The sequence below is a fragment of the Neovison vison genome, chromosome 9 (assembly GCF_020171115.1).
Source record: "Neovison vison isolate M4711 chromosome 9, ASM_NN_V1, whole genome shotgun sequence".
Classification (NCBI taxonomy): domain Eukaryota; kingdom Metazoa; phylum Chordata; class Mammalia; order Carnivora; family Mustelidae; genus Neogale; species Neogale vison.
This window is the reverse complement of record NC_058099.1, coordinates 28,702,186-28,722,180: the sequence shown is the minus strand read 5'-3', so window position 1 is coordinate 28,722,180 and position 19,995 is coordinate 28,702,186.

The window sequence follows — 19,995 nt, the reverse complement described above, 5'->3', positions numbered from 1 at the left end:
GCAGGGGGGGACAGCACCCTATGTTGAGTGCTGTACTTCTATGTTGTTCAAGGGTCAACTATATGTATATGCTACATTATTTGTGCTAATAATCAAGCTGACCCAAAACATATTAGTTGTGCATTTAAAATTGTTTTTATGAGTTTAAAAAGATCTATGTTTGTGATGTTTGAAACAAAATGGCAACTTACTTTTTTTTTTCACTTTTTAAGAAACAAACCAGTATGTACTCTGAGAACCAGAGTACCTACATTTTTAAATTCAGATCTGCAACCTACCAACTTTGTTTTCTGTTTAGATACCCTCTCTGTACTTCAGTTTCCCCATTTGTGAAATGAACATAACAGAATCTACTGCATAGGGTTGTTGTGATCATTAGATTAGTTAATGTGTATAAAGTATTTAAAACAGTGGCTGGGGGGTTGCCTGGATGGCTCAGTGGGTTAAAACCTCTGCCTTCATCTCAGGTCATGATCCCAGGGTCCTGGGATTGAGCCCTGCATTGGGCTCCCTGCTCAAGCAGAGAGACTATTCCCCCACCCCGACTCTCTGCCTACTTGTGATCTCTGTCAAATAAATAAAATAAAGTCTTTGAAAAAAAAAAAAAAACAAAAACAGTGGCTGGTACACAACAGAAGGCTTGCCATTATCATTTCCACTGCTTTTACTACTATAGTTGCTGATGCTGCACAAAGGAGTCAACTCACTGACATCTGTTTTGGGTTCTAACACCACAAGTTGTGTGATTTTAGTAATTCACATTTTCTGTACCAGAATGAATCTAAGGTTAGGATTCTTTTATAGTTTACATTTAATATCTGTAAGTAAGTGAGATGGTTATTCATTAGTTTTATTAAATTTTTTGTGGAGTCTTTTGGGTTTTCTACTTAAAAGTAGAAACAAATCTACTACAAACAAAGATAATTTTGTTTCTTCAGTACTGATTTAAATGCCTTTTATTTTTCTTGCCTAATTTCTCTAAGACCTGTAGTACAATGTTGAATAGGAGTTGCTAGATTGGGCATCCTTGCCTTGACAGAGATCTTAGAGGAAAAGCTTTAGGTTTTCGAGGCTGAGTATGAGGTCAGCTTGGGTTTTTCATATGTGGCTTTTATTATATTGAAGTAAATTCCTTCTATATCTAGTTTATTAAGAGTTTTTATCATGAAAATATGTTTAATGTTGTCCAATGGTATTTCTGTAGCTACAGAATTGATTATATAATTTTTGCCATTTGTTCTGTTAATGTTGTACATCATATTACTTGTTTGTATATGTTGAATATCCTTGTATTAAACCCACTTAATTGTGATGTCTGATCCTCTTAATGTGTTGTTGAATTCAGTTCACTAGCATTCTGTTGAATTTTTCATCAATATCCATCAAGGATAGTGGTAGTTTTCTTTTCTTGTAGTGTTTTTACCTGGTTTTGTTATCAGAGTAATGGAGATCTCATATAAATGAGTTTGCAAGTGTTCCCTCCTTTTCTATAAAAAACAGAAGATGACTTTAGGAAGAAGTGGTGTTAATTCTTCTTTAAATGTTTATTACAATTTATCAACAAGCCATCTGGTCCTGGACTTTTCTTTGCTGGGAGGTTTTTCATTACTGCTTCAAACTCCTAACTCATTATTACTCCCTTGAGGTTTTATATTTCTTCATGATACAGTCTTGGTAGGCTGTATGTTTCTAGGAATTCATCCATTCTTTGGTTTATCTTATATGTTGGTGTATAACTAGTCCCTTATAATCATTTTTTTTAAGTTTTTGAAGCATACCTTGTAAATGTCTCTTGTTCTATTTCTTATCTTGTTTGTTTGTTTTTTTTTCCTAGTCTAGTAAAATGTTGTTCAAATTTGCTTATCTTTTCAAAAAGCAAGTAAGTATTGATTTTTTGTACTGTACTTTTGTACTATATTTCATTTATTTCTTCTAATCTTTATTATTTCTTCCTTCTGCTAGCTTTATTCTTTTTCTAATTCCTTGAGCTATAAAGTTAGATTGTTTATTTAAGATCTTTCTTCTTTTCTAAAGTACATGTTTACTTCTATAACCTTTCCTCTTAGTGCTGCTTTTACTCTATCCAATATATTCTGGTATTTTATGTTTTTATCTTGAGACATTTTCTAATTTCCCTTTTGAGTTCTTCTTTGACCCACTGGCTGTTCAGTAGTGTACTGCAAAATTTCCACACATTTGTGCATAAACCCATGCATATAGAGTCAACTGATCTTTAACAAAGGTGCCAAAAATACACATGAGGAAATGACAGATTCTCCAATAAATTTTGTTTCAAAAATTGGATATCCACATTCAAAAGAATGAAATTAGACCCCTATTTTGTACTATATACAAAATGAGCTCAAAATGGAGTAAAGACCTAAACATAAGACCCGAAAGTGTGAAACTCCTAAAAGAAAACATAGGGAAAAAACATCATGACATTATTCTTGACAGCAATTCCTTAGATTTTTCATCAAAACAATCAACAAGAGCAAACACAAACAAAAAACCCAAACAACAACAACAACAACAACAACAAAAAACAGAAAACTTCAAAAACTCCTACAATTCAGAAACGAAATGGTGCAAGGACTTGAAGCATTCCTTCAAAGAAAACATATAATGACAGACCTATGAAAATATGCTTGGCGTCCCTAATCATTATCCCTAATCTCCTCTTAAGTGTTATTAGAAAAACAAAAGATAGTAAGTGTAGGTGAGAATGTGGGAAAACTTGTACCTGTATATATTGTCGATTTGAATGTAAGACAGTGCTGCCGCTATGGAAAACAGTATGGAGTTTCCTCAAAAAATTAAAACTAGAACTATCAAATGATCTAATTTTCTCACTCCTGGGTGTATATATCCAAAAGAACTGATAACAGGATCTCAAAGAGAGAGCTGTACTCTCACATTCACTCCAGAATTATCTGAGTAGCCAAAATATGAGAACAACCTAAATGTCCATCAAGTGAATGAATGAAGAAAATGTGATATATGCATACAATGGAACACTATTTAACCTTAAAAAAGAAGGAAATGTTGTTACATGAACTACATGTTTGACTCTGGAGAACATCATGCTAAATGAAATAAATATGTCACAGGACAAACACTACATGATTCCATTTATATGAGACATCTAAAATAGTCATGCTCATAGAAACAGAGAGTATAATAGTGGTTTCCAGGGGTTAAAGGGAGGGAGAAATGGGGATTTACTCTTCAACAGGTACTAAGTTTCAGTTATACAAGATGAATAAGTTAAAGAGATCTGCTGTACATCATGTATTAGTTAACAATACTGTACTGTGTACCTTAAAAGTTTTTAAGACAACAGATCTCATGTTAAGTGTTATTACCATAATGAAAAAAAGCATTAGTATCTAGGATTAGGTGGCTAACCTTGGAAGAGTTACTTACTCTACTTAAAGAATCTCTTATTTGTACCTTTTTCTTGCAAAAACACTTTTCTTGGTTTTTCAATCTCATAACACCCCTTTTAGATGTATCAAATTTTCTAAGCTTTCTAAAATTTGGATTTTCTATACTATGCAGATATTTTAACTGGTGAAATCCGAGAGAGTATCTCTAATATCCCTTAATGAATAGACTGAGGTCAAATGAGATTGAGTAATATTTCAAGATTTTATATCAGTGATAGAATTTGGGTGAGAATGCTGGTCTTCAAATTCCCATTCTGCTATTTCTGCTTATGTCTACCAAGCAAAATTTTGATCACTAAATTTATGTCTCTATTCACCCTTCTAACAAAGTCAGCTCTAATCCAAGTTTTCTTTGGTGGCTCAACTTAAACAGAATCAGCATTTTCAGGCTTTATCGGAGAAAGAAAAAAATTAACGTTCTAACCAAAACCAAAGAAATACACATATTTTAATTCTCAGGAAAAATATATTTGACATGTAAAATATAGCATTTCCTGGTAACAATGAATGTTTTCTAATTTCATCATTAATATTGGTCAAATGTCCAAGAAAATGGAACTATTTTTTTTCTTGCTTCATATAGAGCTCATTTCTAGTCCTAAATAAACAAATAAATAAATTCTTATGAATATACTTAGGGATAGGGTCAGTATATTTTCAAGTAGACTGTAAACAAAATGTATAAATTTAAATGAAAAGTAAAACAACTTTTCATTTTAATAAATTGATCTCTAAATTTCAAGAGAAATAAGATTTTCTTGCAACAAATTTGGATGACTGATACACTTTCTTGTTACCTGCATTAAAAATTGCTAATTTTAAGGTAAAATATTTTAGGTTATTTGCTACCAAAGAAGAAAATTTAAGTCTATTATTACCACATTTCTTAAGACTGAAATTATGACAAAATAAAAAGTTTAAAATAAGCTACTGAAAACTAAAGTGTTCTAACTTAGGCATCATAACTACTAAAATGTTATATTCTTTGTATTTGAAAAAAATCTTGACAAAATTTAGCACTTTCTCATATATACATAAAATATCAGATAGATATATCAGATATATCTATGTGTTAATGTGTGTGTGTGTGTAACCACACACATTTTTTCTTCAGTATTTTTGTGAATTTTTTCAGATTTACATCATAAAATACTCACAATGCATGGATATCCTATGATAAGGCCCTTAGTTAAAAAAATTAAAAGCACTGTTATTGGTCCATATAGATCTAGGAACTTTCATTATATATCTATACACATAAAAATATCATATAGGATAATTTTTAGAATGAAATTGGCTTTGAATTCCCAAGTTCTAGAGTCAGTAATTTCATTTCTTTTCATTAAATTGAAATGAATTTTGTCTTACATAGACATTACTGTGAAAGAAAACATTTGCAGTAGAGACACTGTTTAGAAAGAGTGAATTAATAATCAATACTCAACATACACCATGCTCTAAATTTAGAAATAGAGATATAGTTCTGGAGTTATAAATTCTTATTCCATTAACACTGGCTATAAACTCTCCCCAGAGGCAATCATTAATTCTATCTCTATAATGCTATATCATGTAGAGAGTGCTGTGAGAAAAGAAAATGCTAAATAGCATAGAGATAACTGAAAACATGAGCATGGAAATACTAAGAAAAGACATACAGAAAACGGAAATTTTAAAGGTCCTCTTGAAATACAACAGAACCTTGTCAATGAAGACTTTTCAAGGTTGTATTATTTAAGGTCTATGGTATGTACTGAATTTTAATTTTGCTGAACTTTAATAATGTTAAGTGGCAAGATGGTATATGAGAAACTATCACTTAGTTCATATGTGATCCTTGTCTGCTGGGCACTCAAATTTCATCAAAATATTCTCCATCCAATCGTTCTGGACTACGCATTAGTTTTTGCACTGAGTTGAAATATCTTTAAATTATCATCAGTTCAGATTCCTAGACTTGGAAACATTTGCTATTATTGGCACTACAAAAATTAATTTGAAATGATGAACTTATTTGCATGGAAAAATTTAATAGATTTTCCATTCTGACTGTAATTAATTTATGTAACTATGCAGAGTAGAGATGGTCATCTACCCTATAAATATCTTAGTACATATTCTAGAGAAAGCAGAAATAGCAGAGATATTAATAAATCAAATTTTATTACTAGACAATTGTCAGAATTTATGCTCCACTAATGAAAGGGGATTGACTCATAGTTTTAGCCATTCTTCAATTGCGTATATAATTACATTTCCTAAAAAAAGTAAATGCCTGAGTTTCCTCTATCCACCCAAGTATTCATCAAACTATTTGTGCTTTTTGGTAGGACATATGTCACATGGAAAAAAAAAACAAATTATTTAGACTCTTAATTGTTATTCTGTATTTTAATATTTCTACTTCTCACATTACTATACCATTCAATAAGTACTAAATTACCAAAAGACTGTATTTAGTAATAAAATAACCAAATTTTTTCTCTATATATTCAATTCAAATTTAATATGAATCATTATAAAGTGTTATTATGTACAAAATAACATTTCACATTCTGGAGGTGACAATAAATGTTATAATCTAGTTATTTGAAAAGCCCATTTATTCGCTTTATTAATTAAGTAGTAGTAAAAATTTAGGAAATCTGTTTTTATATGTATGGTCCTAATTCCATATCAGAAACATAAATAATAATAACAAAATAAAGTTTGAAAATTAAAAAAAAACTATTGTTATATTTAAAATATAAAACACTGCTTGTACCTTATTCAATTTTATTTCTAGGAGGTATCAAATGCTATTAATGAAAAAAGCAAATAGCAATCACTGAAAAGAGAAAAGTTAGAAGTCATCTACTAAGTGAGAAGTCATAGACCACATTACTGTACAACCAGGAAAATCTGTAAAAGCATTGGCAAATTAAAAAAAAAATTTCAATATTATATTTCAAATTACTAATCATATGCTTAATCTACAAAATCCTCCTAAATTGAAATAACATCAATAACAAAATCAACTATCCATTTATTGTCTACTATTTGCCAAACACTTTTCTTTCATTGTCATTTAATCATCATAACAACCCATAATATCTAAAGTAGAGAGAGGTTAAGTAACAGGAATAAACTTCCACAGCTAATGGAAAAACCAAGATTTTGATCTGAATTTAAATCTCACTGGAAACAAGGATTTAGACCAGGATTTTGTGGCATAATTGTTCTGAGATTTGAGGGGATTTCCTTTCACACCTCAGCCTCGGTTTCTTCATAGCATCATTTCTATACCAGCAAAATGTATAGTTTTGTTAAAATTACTTCATATGTGTAGAGCTCCCACTATATAGTTTCTTAAGATGGGCAATTGTTCAATGCATAACTGCTTGGCTCCATTAGTCTCAAAGGAACCTGTCAGGCTACTACTTTTCCTACTCCCTGTATCTTTTAGTGTGTCTTTTCATAACTATTGCACTGTAATTAGTAAGTTACATGAAGCGTATTTGCAGGAATAAGCTATAGAGTACAAAGATACAGAAACTGAAAACATGCATTTGAATCCTAGCTCATCCATTATGTAATCATGAAAGAGGGACAAGAAAAAGAATATAAAACACTGAAACCAAAGCAGATGGAAAAATACCATATCGCATCCAAATAGTGCTGATTCTAAAAAGCAAGAGAAAAAATGAATTATGACTGGAGAAAAGGTAAAGTTAAAGATTCATCTATCTATCTACAATATTACCGAGGAATCTGCTCTAACAGTTTGTTTTCAACAATATCTCATGTTTTCTTCTTATCTTTATATGTCATCAAGAAGTACTTCTGTAATTCCTATTTTTTTTTACATTTCAATTAATCAGTTTACATTGTCTTAAATTCTACTAAGAATTGAATAGAATAAGGGAAAACTGATATATCTAGTGTCATATGAATCATATAATAGTATATATATAAAGACAACTAGAAAATTGGTCCATGTGTGATTTTTGATAGTACTGAATGTTGGTAACAGGCTAAATTGTTTCTGCATTGTTTTACTTTAACATTGATACATCTTTTAAAGATTTATTTATTTTAGAGAGAGAATGTGCCCACGTAGGCAAACAACAGGAAGGGCAGAGAATGAGGGAGAGAGAATCCCAAGCAGACTTCCCACTGAGCGCAGAGCCCCTGAGGTTCAATCCCCGGACCCTGAGATCATGACCTGAACTAAAATCAAGAGTCTGCCGCTCAACTGACGGAGCCACCCAGGTGCCCCAGCATTGATACTTTTTAAAACAGTCAGATTCATATCTATAAAAGGAGATTTCAGTGAACAAAGTTGGAGGTCAAATTATATGTACTTATGAATCCACATAAATTCACACGTATGCATTATTGAAGTACCCTAATCTAAACTAGAGGGACTGTATCCTGGTTAATTAGCAATCAGGAAAGTGGAATTTAAGTTTAAAGTTAATCAAGACAAGTAATTTGAATACTACTGGACTTTAGGGTTTTTTTTCTCTTTTTTTTAAAGATTTTATTTATTTGAGAGAGTGAACAAGAGAGAGCAAGCAAGCATGAGCAGGGTGAGGGGAAGGATCAGGGGGAGAGGGAGAAGCAAACTCCCCACTGAGCAGGGAGCCCAATGTGGGGCTCCATCCCAGGGCCTAGGGATCATGATCTGCACTGAAGGCAGACGTTTAACTGACTGAGCCACCCAGGTGCCTCTGGGCTTCAGCTTTTCTTAGTAGTATAAATGCACTGAAAGAAATTTTAATTTTCCAATAAGTTAAATTATATGGTTTTAAAAATCATTAATAAACTGAAAACAAATAGTTTTAATAAATGGCAAGTCATATAGACCAACATCAATCCTGCACTTATATGTGCTATTTTAACCCATAGTAATATAAAATATTACATGCCAGAGATATAAACAAAGAAAGGTAAATGATTGTAACCCTTCATAATATCCATGTCAACCACTGGGAATTATAAAACAGAAAGTGATAAACATTATTTCTGAAAAAGAAATATTTCAAATACTTAAATACTCTCATACTCTGTTGCTCTGACATTTTAGAAAACTAATACCCAAGATTTTATTTTTAAATTCCAACAAGCTATGTGAATCCAGTTACATGCATTCAAAAAAATAATGATGGAATTTAGCTGATCTTAAAGCAGACCATAGTGAAATAACTACAAATTAAAATTAAATTAAGAGGACCCTATGATTATCTCATTTTACTACAAATACAGGGAAATACATTTTTCATCCACAATAATTTTATTACTATAAAATATTTTCTAATCAGAAAGAAATTCAGAAGTCAGATGTTACATTATAGAAAAATAACTAATAAGCTAAATTTCCTGTAGTAAATTCAACTACTTGCAGCGAGAACTGTTAACAATTCTAAGAAATTTTAATGGTAGTTACTAAAATTTCAATCTAGAAAATTGTATATTTGATTTGAAAAATAAACTGCAGATTTCAATATTATGCTCTAAAGTTTTATGAAAATGGGAAAAATTTTTGAGGATTTAGAATACAAGCATCATGATACACAGAAATACTTATTAAATCATTATTATATTGAACTTATTTTTTATTATAAAAGGATATGAAACTAGTATTTTGTTCTACTTTTATGCAATGTAACTTCCATTAAAGTGATAGCATATTCAATGAAAACCCTGCAAAATTTAGGTGATTCTATGTAAATAAAGAGTATGTACATAAGTATATGTTTGTGTATATATATGTGAATGCATATGTGTTCTATTTCAGAAATGTTACCTCAGAATTTTAGGTTGATTCCTTGGAATTCTTTATTCTAGACATATATAAGCATCTCTAAAAAAATTAAAAGCATATTTAAATTGACTTCTGAATCTGGGGGTAAGCCTGACAGAAGTAAAGGTTTTCTAGAGAAATTTTTTCTAAACTAGTAAGTACTTGCAGAATAGATAAATCCATCACTCCAATATAAGATAGAATTACTCAGAATAAATCGTTCATGTATAAGTACTGTCCAAAACTTATTTGGAAGTCCATGATGTGATAAGTTTAACCTCATTTATTTTTGCAATCTAGTTACTTTTCTCAGGACAGATGTGTATTGAAATAATTCAAGACAAGCTGACAAACTAAGAAGTCTGAAAAACTTTAAAAAAACTTTATGTAAAATTCTCTTTCTCCCTCTGTGTGTGTGTATGTGTTTCTATCTCTCTCTCCAGCCTCACATCATATATTTATAATAGTTGTTGTAGAGCTAGACACTGGTAAAGACAGGGCCATGCCTTTGGGTAATTTGCTCTACTTAGCAAACTAGAACCTTGAACTCCAAAATAATGAGGGTTGACACATCTGAATCCCAGGAGCACATTCGGATTTTCCCTACAATTATCAAGTATAGTTTGGTGTGAACAAATATCCCAAAACTCATGAAAAATACACATTATATATCTCCATATTATTTCATATAAATGTTATGTTTCACACTAAACAATAAGCACTATGACAAGTGTTTTTCCACATCAATAAAAATATATCAGTAAAATTTTATGACTAAAAATTAAAAATAATTATACAACAATAGATTTTTAAAACAGCAGATTAATACCAAAAGATCATTGGTATTGACAGTTTGAAATAAATCAAAAGATCACTTATGGCAAAATAAAAGCTTCAAATGAATGGACAGTCACTGGCAATAGCATATGTTTCAGTACACCAGGGAAATATGATGATTCTAATCTTTTGTGCAACTAATAAAAGTACCTTGAAAATATAAAGTAAAAATTAAATTAAAAGGAGACATAGATCCAACATCCTACAGGGAAAATTTAATCCATCTCTCTCTGGAAATTACAGAAAATACATATCAGTAGGAATTTTGAAAATTCAACATAACAAACACCTAAATATACTAGATAAATATATAACTTTATACCTCATAACTAAGAAAATATATGCCTTTTTGTCCAGTATGCAAGGTCCACTCATGAAAACTAATCTCATTCAAAGTTCTAAAGCAAGCCTCAAAAGATGGAAAAAAAAAATCTGGTCACAAATAAATTAAGTTAAAATTCAAGCATACATACAATTGAGGAAGATTCTAATTGTTTGGAAATTAATATCTATCCTGATATAAATAAAGGAATATCACATTTTAATAAAAGCAGAAAGACAAAGTAATGACAGGGCACTGGGATAGAGCCCAGTATTGGGCTTTACTATTTATTGGCAGGAATTCTGCTTCTCTCTCTCCCTTTGTACCACCCCCACTCCCTGCCACCTTCCCTCTCCCCCACCTTGCTCATGATCTTTGTCTCTCTCTCAAATAAATAAATAAAACCTTTTTAAAAAATTGCAGCAGAGACTTTCTATAATGCAACTTAACAAATTAGATAAACTAAAACATAATGTAATTAAATATCAAAGAACAAAAAGAAATCAAAAATAAATTTAAAAACATAAGATCAATATATCAACAAAAGTAAGCTTCTTCAAAAATATAAGATTCATAAGCCTTTAAGATTTACAAACTAAGACTGATGAAGAAAGAAAGGCAAAAAAGCAGACCATATTAGGAAAGTAAAACATGTATAAAAACAGTGGGCACCAATAACTTAAAAACTGAAATCTTTATCCCAATAAATTTGAAAACTTGTAAGTCCCAAGAAGATATAATATTTGTCAAAACTGACTCTAAATAAAAAATCTTAATATTATTCTAATCAAGACAAAATCTGATATGATTTTTAAAAATCATCCTACAAAAAAAGGGCAGGTCCAAATAGTATTACCTACTAACATTCAAGGAAGAAATAAATCAAATTTACCACAAAAATTTTATAAAGTCCAGAAAGAGAATGTTTCTATATTACTTTGCCAAATCTCCTAACCTTGGTACCAACTCTAGTAAAAACAATATTAAAAATAGAATTATAAGCAAATCTCACATTAATCATAGATGCAAATATCTTAAATATCCTCAAGCCAAATTAAGAACAAATTAAGGTAATAATACACCATGAGTAATTTAAACTTTCCACAGGAATTCACTTTTTAGTATTACAAAAAATTAATATAAAGTAACTTGTATATGAGAAAATTAAATAATCATCCCAATTGTTACAAAAATGAGGATTAAGGAATCACAATCTGCTCATTATTTTTTTAAAAAAATCTTACCAAGAAGAGCAGAAAATAGAATGTTCTTAACCTGACAATCCTTAACTATTGTAAAACTTGAAACAAATACATAACATGAAATATTTAAAGTATTTATTTTATTACCAGAAACAAGTAAAAAGTATCCATTCTTACTGGTGTTATTTCATATTCTTCTGGAGACACCGTCTACTGCAATAAATCAAGTAAAGAAAATAGATGAGGATGGGGAAGGTATGTGCTATGCTGAGTGCTATGAAGTGTATAAACCTGGTAATTTACAGACCTGTACTCCTGGGGCTAATAATACATTACATGTTAATAAAAAAATTAAAAATTAATAAAAAAAAGAAAGTAGATGAGGAGATAGGAAAAAACAATTCAGATCCCTTAGTTTTACAGATGATATAGGAAAAAGAATCTACAAGTGGACTATAGAAATTGTAGATTGTACAAAATTATAAATTAACAATGAAGCATTTGTATTCAAATTAGTATCTGAAATTTTACTACACTTTCATATTAAAACTACAAGCATTTCTAATAACTGATTAAAATATATCACTTAACATAACACCAAAAATTCTAATATACCTAAGGGGTAAAAATCTAAGACAATGTGGATAAAATTTTTATAGGAAAAATTCATTTATAATATTTAATTTGTTTTTTTAATCTTTTTTTATTTTCAGCATAACAGTATTAATTATTTTTGCACCACACCCAGTGCTCCATGCAATCCGTGCCCTCTATAATACCCACCACCTGGTACCCCAACCTCCAAACCTCTGCCCCTTCAAAACCCTCAGATTGTTTTTCAGAGTACATAGTCTGTATAATTTATATTTAGTATACATAAAACTCACTGATATATATTGAAAGATATTAATAAATCAAGAGATATCACATACTCATAAATTAGAAAACTTAGTACCACAAAATCCTATACTTATCAAAAATAATATATAAATTCAATTTAATTCTAATCAAAATCCAATAGGATTTGGTGAAATTTAATAAACATAAATTTTAAATGGTAAAAGGCCAAGAATAGTCAAGGAATTTCCAAAGAGCAAGATTTACCTGCCAGATAACTATCAAATTCCAAAGATGCCATAATTATCTCAGTGTCATCTGACAGCAAAACTAATCAATGATATTTTCAACACATTTGATTGCACAATTTAGGACTGAAATTATACATAGGATTCCTATAAACTTACAAATAAACAAAGTATCCAGAAGATAAATAGACATACGTGGAGGCAATTTACAGAAAAGGAAATATGAAAGCCCCCAAATTATAGTATGATATCATGTATTTATGTGTCAAATACATGCTACTTAAAATATAATTTTTAGAAATGAGCACATAGTGATTACATTCTAAATAAACACAGACAAAAGATAAAACAAAATTGAGGCTAGCAGTCCTTTCGAAGATAGAAGGAGGGAAAAAAAAGTAGAAGAGAGAAAAGGGTATTGTTTTTTGTCCACAGTCCACAATGGACTCTAAGAAGACCAGAAAGTTTTATACTGAAGCTGATTTGTGGTCTCAGAGTTAGTTTTCTTTTTCCTTATGTATCACATATATATTTCATATATTTTAATGATACATTTCATATAAAACTGCACTATTTAAGGAATATCATAGTAAATTATATATATATTTAAATGTATTTTTACACACTAATAAATTCATCAATTTATCTTATTCTTATGATCATGAAATATAACAAATAATGATGAGAAAGAAAGCTGGTAAAATGTATAGTTAATTCAAATAATTAACAAAACTATTAATAAAAAATAAAATCCAACAAAACCAAAATTGAGCCTTTCTCTGAGTTTTGTTTTGAATGGCAGTAAGTTAGATTCAACGAACAGTTAGGTGGTCCCATTTTAGTCTATGGTACAAGGTGCATGTTTTACTGCAGGTTCTACCACAGTCTTTCACTGGTGATAAAAGAATATCATTCACATTAAACACACACACCTATATGCAGACAGATATTGTGTATTGTGTGTCTCTGGGCATACACTGCACATCCAAAAAATCCTAAAGAGAAGAGAGCCTAAGTAGAATACACTGTATACCTTAGACAAAGGTGCTCTGGCTAAGTAAGCTTCAATAAGTATACGCAATATTTTTAATATTCAGTATATAAATGCCACATGGGAAGATGAAGGGCTCTGTGGATCAAGTTCTGTACCACTGTTCTAATTATCCTCTCTCCTCCTTGGCTTTAGTATATACAAGTTGATTATTAACATAGTCTGACTGTTAAAAAGAGCAAGAATCATCGTGGGAATCAAAATGTGAATATCTAGAACCTCAGAGGGCAAAGATCTATTTACAGGTAGAGGTATATAGATTACTTTCCTGAGATGAAGAAATTTTCTCCTTGAGGAATTAGAATAAAGAAGAATTTCACTTTTTTTTCAGAAATTTCTAAGTATTATTTTGAGAATTCAGGCCTTTTCTTGGGGCAAGTAAGATGTATCTCACATCAGACTTACCTCACATTTAGCTTTCAGCATTAAGGGGAAGATAAAGTCTACCAAGTCCATTGTGTGAGATTTCCTTTGAAGTATTAGGTATTGATAAATGCAAACCTGAATTATATGTCTGGATAGTTTTTCTTTAATTCCTTCCCTCATGAGATGCTAAGGGTCTGTTATTTAAGACTATAACATGAAAATAAGAGCCAAAAATATGTTCTGGTTGTTTTTGGAGGAATGAAGTTTAACTAAGACCCAGTATAAGAAAAATCTGATAGATAAAAAAAGAAACATAACATAAAGAACATAAAGAACACTTTTCAATGAAATTCTGAAGGCTGAAGGATTGTGTCAACTAGAAGTAAATTCATACCATAGAATAAATATTGCATTACTGAATATCTGCTTATATATGTGCATCTTATAATATTACTGCCATGCAACTATGGAGATGTTTAATAAAAAATCATTTCACCTGGAAGATAACCAAGTATAGAGCTGCTGCAGATAGAGGCTGGGGGTCAACTGACACAAAATAAGGTTATACTATGGACTCTGAAAAACAATCTGAGGGGTTTGAAGTGGCGGGGGGGTGGGAGGTTGGGGTACCAGTGGTGGATATTATAGAGGGCACAGCTTGCATGGAGCACTGGGTGTGGTGAAAAAATAATGAATACTGTTTTTCTGAAAATAAATAAATTGGGAAAAAAATATTAATTAAAAAAAACTGAAAAAAAAACAAAAACAAAAACAAAATAAGAGGTTATGAAATTTAAATGAGAGGTAAAAAGAAGGAAACTTTCCTTCAGCCATCAGCCTTTGCCATGTTTTCTATCAACAATTTTTTAAAAATTCTTTCCAAAATTAATTTAAATTGATGTTTGATTTCCATATTAATGATCAATGCATATAATGCTTACTGGTCATAACCGTGTAGGAAGAGGAAGGGCCAGTAGAAGAATACATTAATTCTGAGAAATGTGCCCTAGAAAAAATTTTCCAGGGGCACCTAGGTGGCTCAGTCGGTTAAACACTGTCTGCCTTTGGCTCAGGTGATGATCCCAGTGTCCTGGGATCAAGCCCCGGGTCCAGCTCCCTGCTCAGTGGGGGGCCTGCTTCTCCCTCTCCCTCTGCCTGCTGCTCACTCTACTTCTGCTAACACTCTTCCTTCCAAATAAATAAAATCTTAAAAATTTTTTTTCCAATTATTCTCTGGCTATAACATCGCCACTATTGTTGAATAGGTCATAAAGAAATCCAATCTGCCAGCCCAGCAACTCTCTTTTGTGACCCCTGCTATATCTATACTGTTCTATTCCTATCTTGAAGAAAGGGCATGGTTTTCTGTATATCCAAAGGATGAATCTTTGTTCCTCATGTTTCTCACCAGGAAACAGCATCTTAAACTCTGTTGGGCTACTTCTTTTACAATGATTCCAATTTAGATTTTTTCAAAAATAGGATGCTTTTATGCTTTTTGATTTGGTGATGCTGCCAGAATTTGTTTCTGCCACTAGTCCCAGAAGAAACAAAAGGACAGTGGTACCAATAATTTCTCATTTCTATTCTGACATATATGCCCAGAGGCATATCACTCTCTCCCTACTGGAATTGTTTATGACTCTATACTTCCATAAAAACTGGACTTGATACAGGAGAAGATGGCTATGCTTGTAGTCCAAATGTTTGCCTCATATTTTGCTCTATTTTCCATGATGGTTAAGAGCAGGGACATCCATTTTCTTCAGTTGAAAATCCTTTATCTCCAGTGTTTGGGCCATTTACAAGATTTCAATGGGGAATAAAAGTATGTTTCTCATCCAAATTTCATAATTTTTAATGTAGTTGAATATTTTAGTCAATTAAAATATTTCGTGTGTGTGTGTGTGAGTGTGTGTGTGTATATATTTTATATATATATATATATATATATATATATATATATATAGAGAGAGAGAGAGAGAGAGAGAGAGAGAAGGAGAGGAAAAGTCCAGTCTGTATTTGTCAGGAAATATCTTATAATAGGTATATATTCAAATTAGCATAGATAGATAACATATGACAAAATGACAATTATTAGAAGGATTTAGAGATATTGTTCAGAGCCCCAAGACAGAAATGTAGCAAGAATCCATGAGACTCTGGATCCAGGAAAGAGAACGATGAGAACTCAGGCTGTAATATGATAATAGATATTTAAGAAATTATAGCTTTGGACAGTAGAACCTCATTAATACTGCAACACAAATATGTCAGTTCCTAGTAAACTAGAAAATAATACATAACTGAGGTGAGTATGTCACTCAGAATATCATATTAGATGAAAGGATAGAAATAAGACTACCTTTTGGGGCGCCTGAGTGGCTCAGTGGGTTAGGGCCTCTGCCTTCAGCTCAGGTCATGATCCCAGGTCCAGGGATCGAGCCCCACATTGGGCTCTCTGCTCAGCCGGAGGCCTGCTTCCTCCTCTCTCTGCCTGCCTCTCTGCTTATTTGTGATCTCTGTCTGTCAAATAAACAAATAAAATCTTAAAAAAAAAAAAAAAAGAAATAAGACTACCTTTTAAAAAATGATATAAGGGGAGCCTGGGTGGCTCAGTGGGTTAAAGCCTCTGCCTTCTGCTCAGGTAGTGATCCCAGGGTCCTGGGATCGAGCCCCACATTGGGATCTCTGTTTGGTGGGGAGCCTGCTTCCTCCTCTCTCTCTGCCTGCTTCTCTGCCTACTTGTGATCTCTCTGTCAAATAAATAAATAAAATCTTTAAAAATAAATAAATAAAATAAATAATGAAACAAGATGGAATCAGGAGAGAGATAAACCATAACAGACTCTTAATCTCACAAAACAAACAGGGTTGCTGGGGAGGTGGGGGTGGGGAGAGGGTGGTTGGGTTACAGACATTGGGGAGGGCATGTGCTATGATGAGTGCGGTGAAATGTGTAAGGCTGATGATTCACAGACTTTCACCCCTAGGGTAAATAATACATTATATGTTAATAAAAATTAAAAGTATCCAAAGAGCAAAAAAAAAAAAAAGAAAGAAAGAAAAAAAGACAAAATAGAAATAAGACTACCTTTTAATAATCAAGAATGGTCTCTAACCCTTCCTATATAAGGATTCCTTGGTATACATATATTAAAGGATTAATAGTTAATGTCCAAACTATCCTCGCATGCAAATACACACCCCTACATAAAACTAACTGGGTTATCCATTTTTCTGCTCACTGTTTATGCATCATAAACATAGTCTGCATTTCTTTTGTAGCTTTTGCTTCTGTAAAGTTGAAAGTTACTTGGGTTTTCTTCTTTTAAGTTACTATATAACTTTGATAATGTAGGCTTTCCAAGTAGTACAAGATAGGAAAGAGTTATATTATTTTTCTCAAAAAAAAAAAAAAGTTTCATGTTTGACATTGTCACATAGGTTTGATGACTAAGTCACTTACTATTGAACTTTGGTACTTCAGGTTAAGGGAATTTAAGTTATTTCTGTAGAAGAGGTGACAGTCATTCTGTAATGGTTCTTGAAACCTGATGAAACCACCTAACTGACAAAAACGAGGTCCAAGTGAAGCTAACCTTTTTGATAACTGGGGGAAAGGAGGATGGCTAAGTAGATAAGGCATTATTAATACAGCTCTAAATTAGGGCTCAATTTCACAAGAGATGGCAGAAATCCAAAATCACTACTCTGTGGGTTTACAGAGTAAAGTTTTCTGAAGTGTCGTGAAGTACACGACAAGTTTGCCCCGTGAGGAGAAGGCGTTAACCAAAGGCCCATAAACATTCAAAACTTATATGCAAGTTTTGTAGACATTTGCATTATTTTTATACAAAGTTTGGCCTCATTGAGAAAGTGATAGTCCAGAGTTCAATGGAAGTAATTCTAAAGAAACATTATTCAAAATCCCTTGGCCTTTGTCAAGCAAAAAAGTGAAAAGATGAAAAGTTTCCATTTCAAGCTTTTCCTTGTTAAATGATTCAAATAGTACTTGTGCCTTCAGCCTAATCTGGGGCTTAACACATGATAAAAACAAAATTGCCTGTGGAAATAAATTATAATATGTCACAAATAAAAAATATTTTTAGGAGAAAATATGGGGGCAGGGTATCCAAAGGGTAACTCCTAGTTTTCTTATTAGATGAAAGTATTAGAAAGTCTAATCAATAAGAAATCTAATCACAGTACTAAATCTGTTCAAGAATCAGTTTTATGGTTTTCAAAAAGTTGTATACTAAATTTTTACATTTCCTGTTATTGCATGCAAATGGAAATAGTTGCTACTGTAATTACATTTGTAATTCCTATGGCAATAATAAAGATGTTCCATGGTGTATATAGAGGGTAAAAGAACATGGAATGGTGCAGGTTCAGCCCTGGGATAACGGAAGTAAAGGAAGTTAAATAAAAAATATGCCTGGGCATCAGAAATAAATTATTTGTAGAGAAAAATGTAAAGATGTGGTTTTTATTGATACCAATATTAAGCATCACATATTTGGATATCTAGTGATATATTTAAATAAAATAATCCTTAAGACAATTTTAACATAAATCATATCTGAAACATTTCTCTTGAATGTTCCTTGAAATGTCTCTCTGAGCATGTCACGTGCCTTTCAGGCAATGTTGTTTTGTTTTGATTGAAGCACACGTCACACAATTTTAGTTTCAGGTGTACAGCATAATAATTTAACACAGAGTAGGGCATTTTTGTCTTTGACTAGGTTTAACTTTTAGAAGATCTTCTTATATTCAGGACTGCACAAATACCGATATCTTTTCAACTTCAGATATATGCAAAATCAGAAAAAAATGGAAAGATGAAAATTAGTATCAACTGCTGATTTGAAATTCAAGCTCAGTTCTGGAGATATGAATGAATAAATATTAAAAGCTGATAAAGAGGGACACCTGGGTGGCTCAGTCAGTTAAACATCTGCCTTCAGCTCCGGTCATGATGCATGCTCAGTGGGAAGCCTGCTTCTCCCTCTTCCTCTGCCTGCTGATCCCTTTAATTGTGCTCTCTCTCACACTCACTCTGTCAAATAAAGTCTTAAAAAAAACCCCAAAAAACTGATAACTGAAAATCTAGATAAAGAGAGGGGCCTAAGATTAAGGAAAAGCAGCAACCTTTGGTAGCAATCATTCACCACCATGGTCCAAAAATAAGCTATGGGATAGTTTTTTCTTTAACACATTGCCATGGAAAGATTATTGACACGTGCTGTTCTTTTTAGGCAGAAAAAAGATACAAAAGTATCATCATGCTGGTATCAGAGTTGTGACATACAAGTAGCTATCAATGTAGGATGATTATTCTTTCCTGACCTTTATTCAAGGATTACAGCCAAACAAGAACAGCTTTAATGGGAGAGTTTCCCTAAATCACCTAATGGGTGTGAAGCAAAAGAGGATGATCAAGATAAAGACTACATGAACAGACTCCCACCCATCAGAAGCCCTGCTGTGAATTGCATGTAGGTGAAGTGTATTAAGAATTTTAAAGCACTGCATTTCTGATATATTAATTTTTAAAATTTTTATTCATGTCATTGTTTTGTTCTTTAGAATTTTAATAGACTTTTTGTATATATGCACACTAGTTATTCCATCATTGTTACATTGTCTATATCTACTACTTCTAAGGATATTATACTCTAGTATAGAATTTTTTTGTTTAAATTTTTTTATCTCTAATAGTTCCCTATTAATTTCATATTGTTGTCTTAGCTTCTCATTAATCATTGTTTGTAAAAAAGTAAAAAAAAAAGAAAAAGCTTTATACCAATTGATTTACCAGGGAAAGTAACTTCCTCTTAGGAAAAGAAATTCTCTTTGTCTCAGGTTAAGTACCTTAACAGAATAATGGGA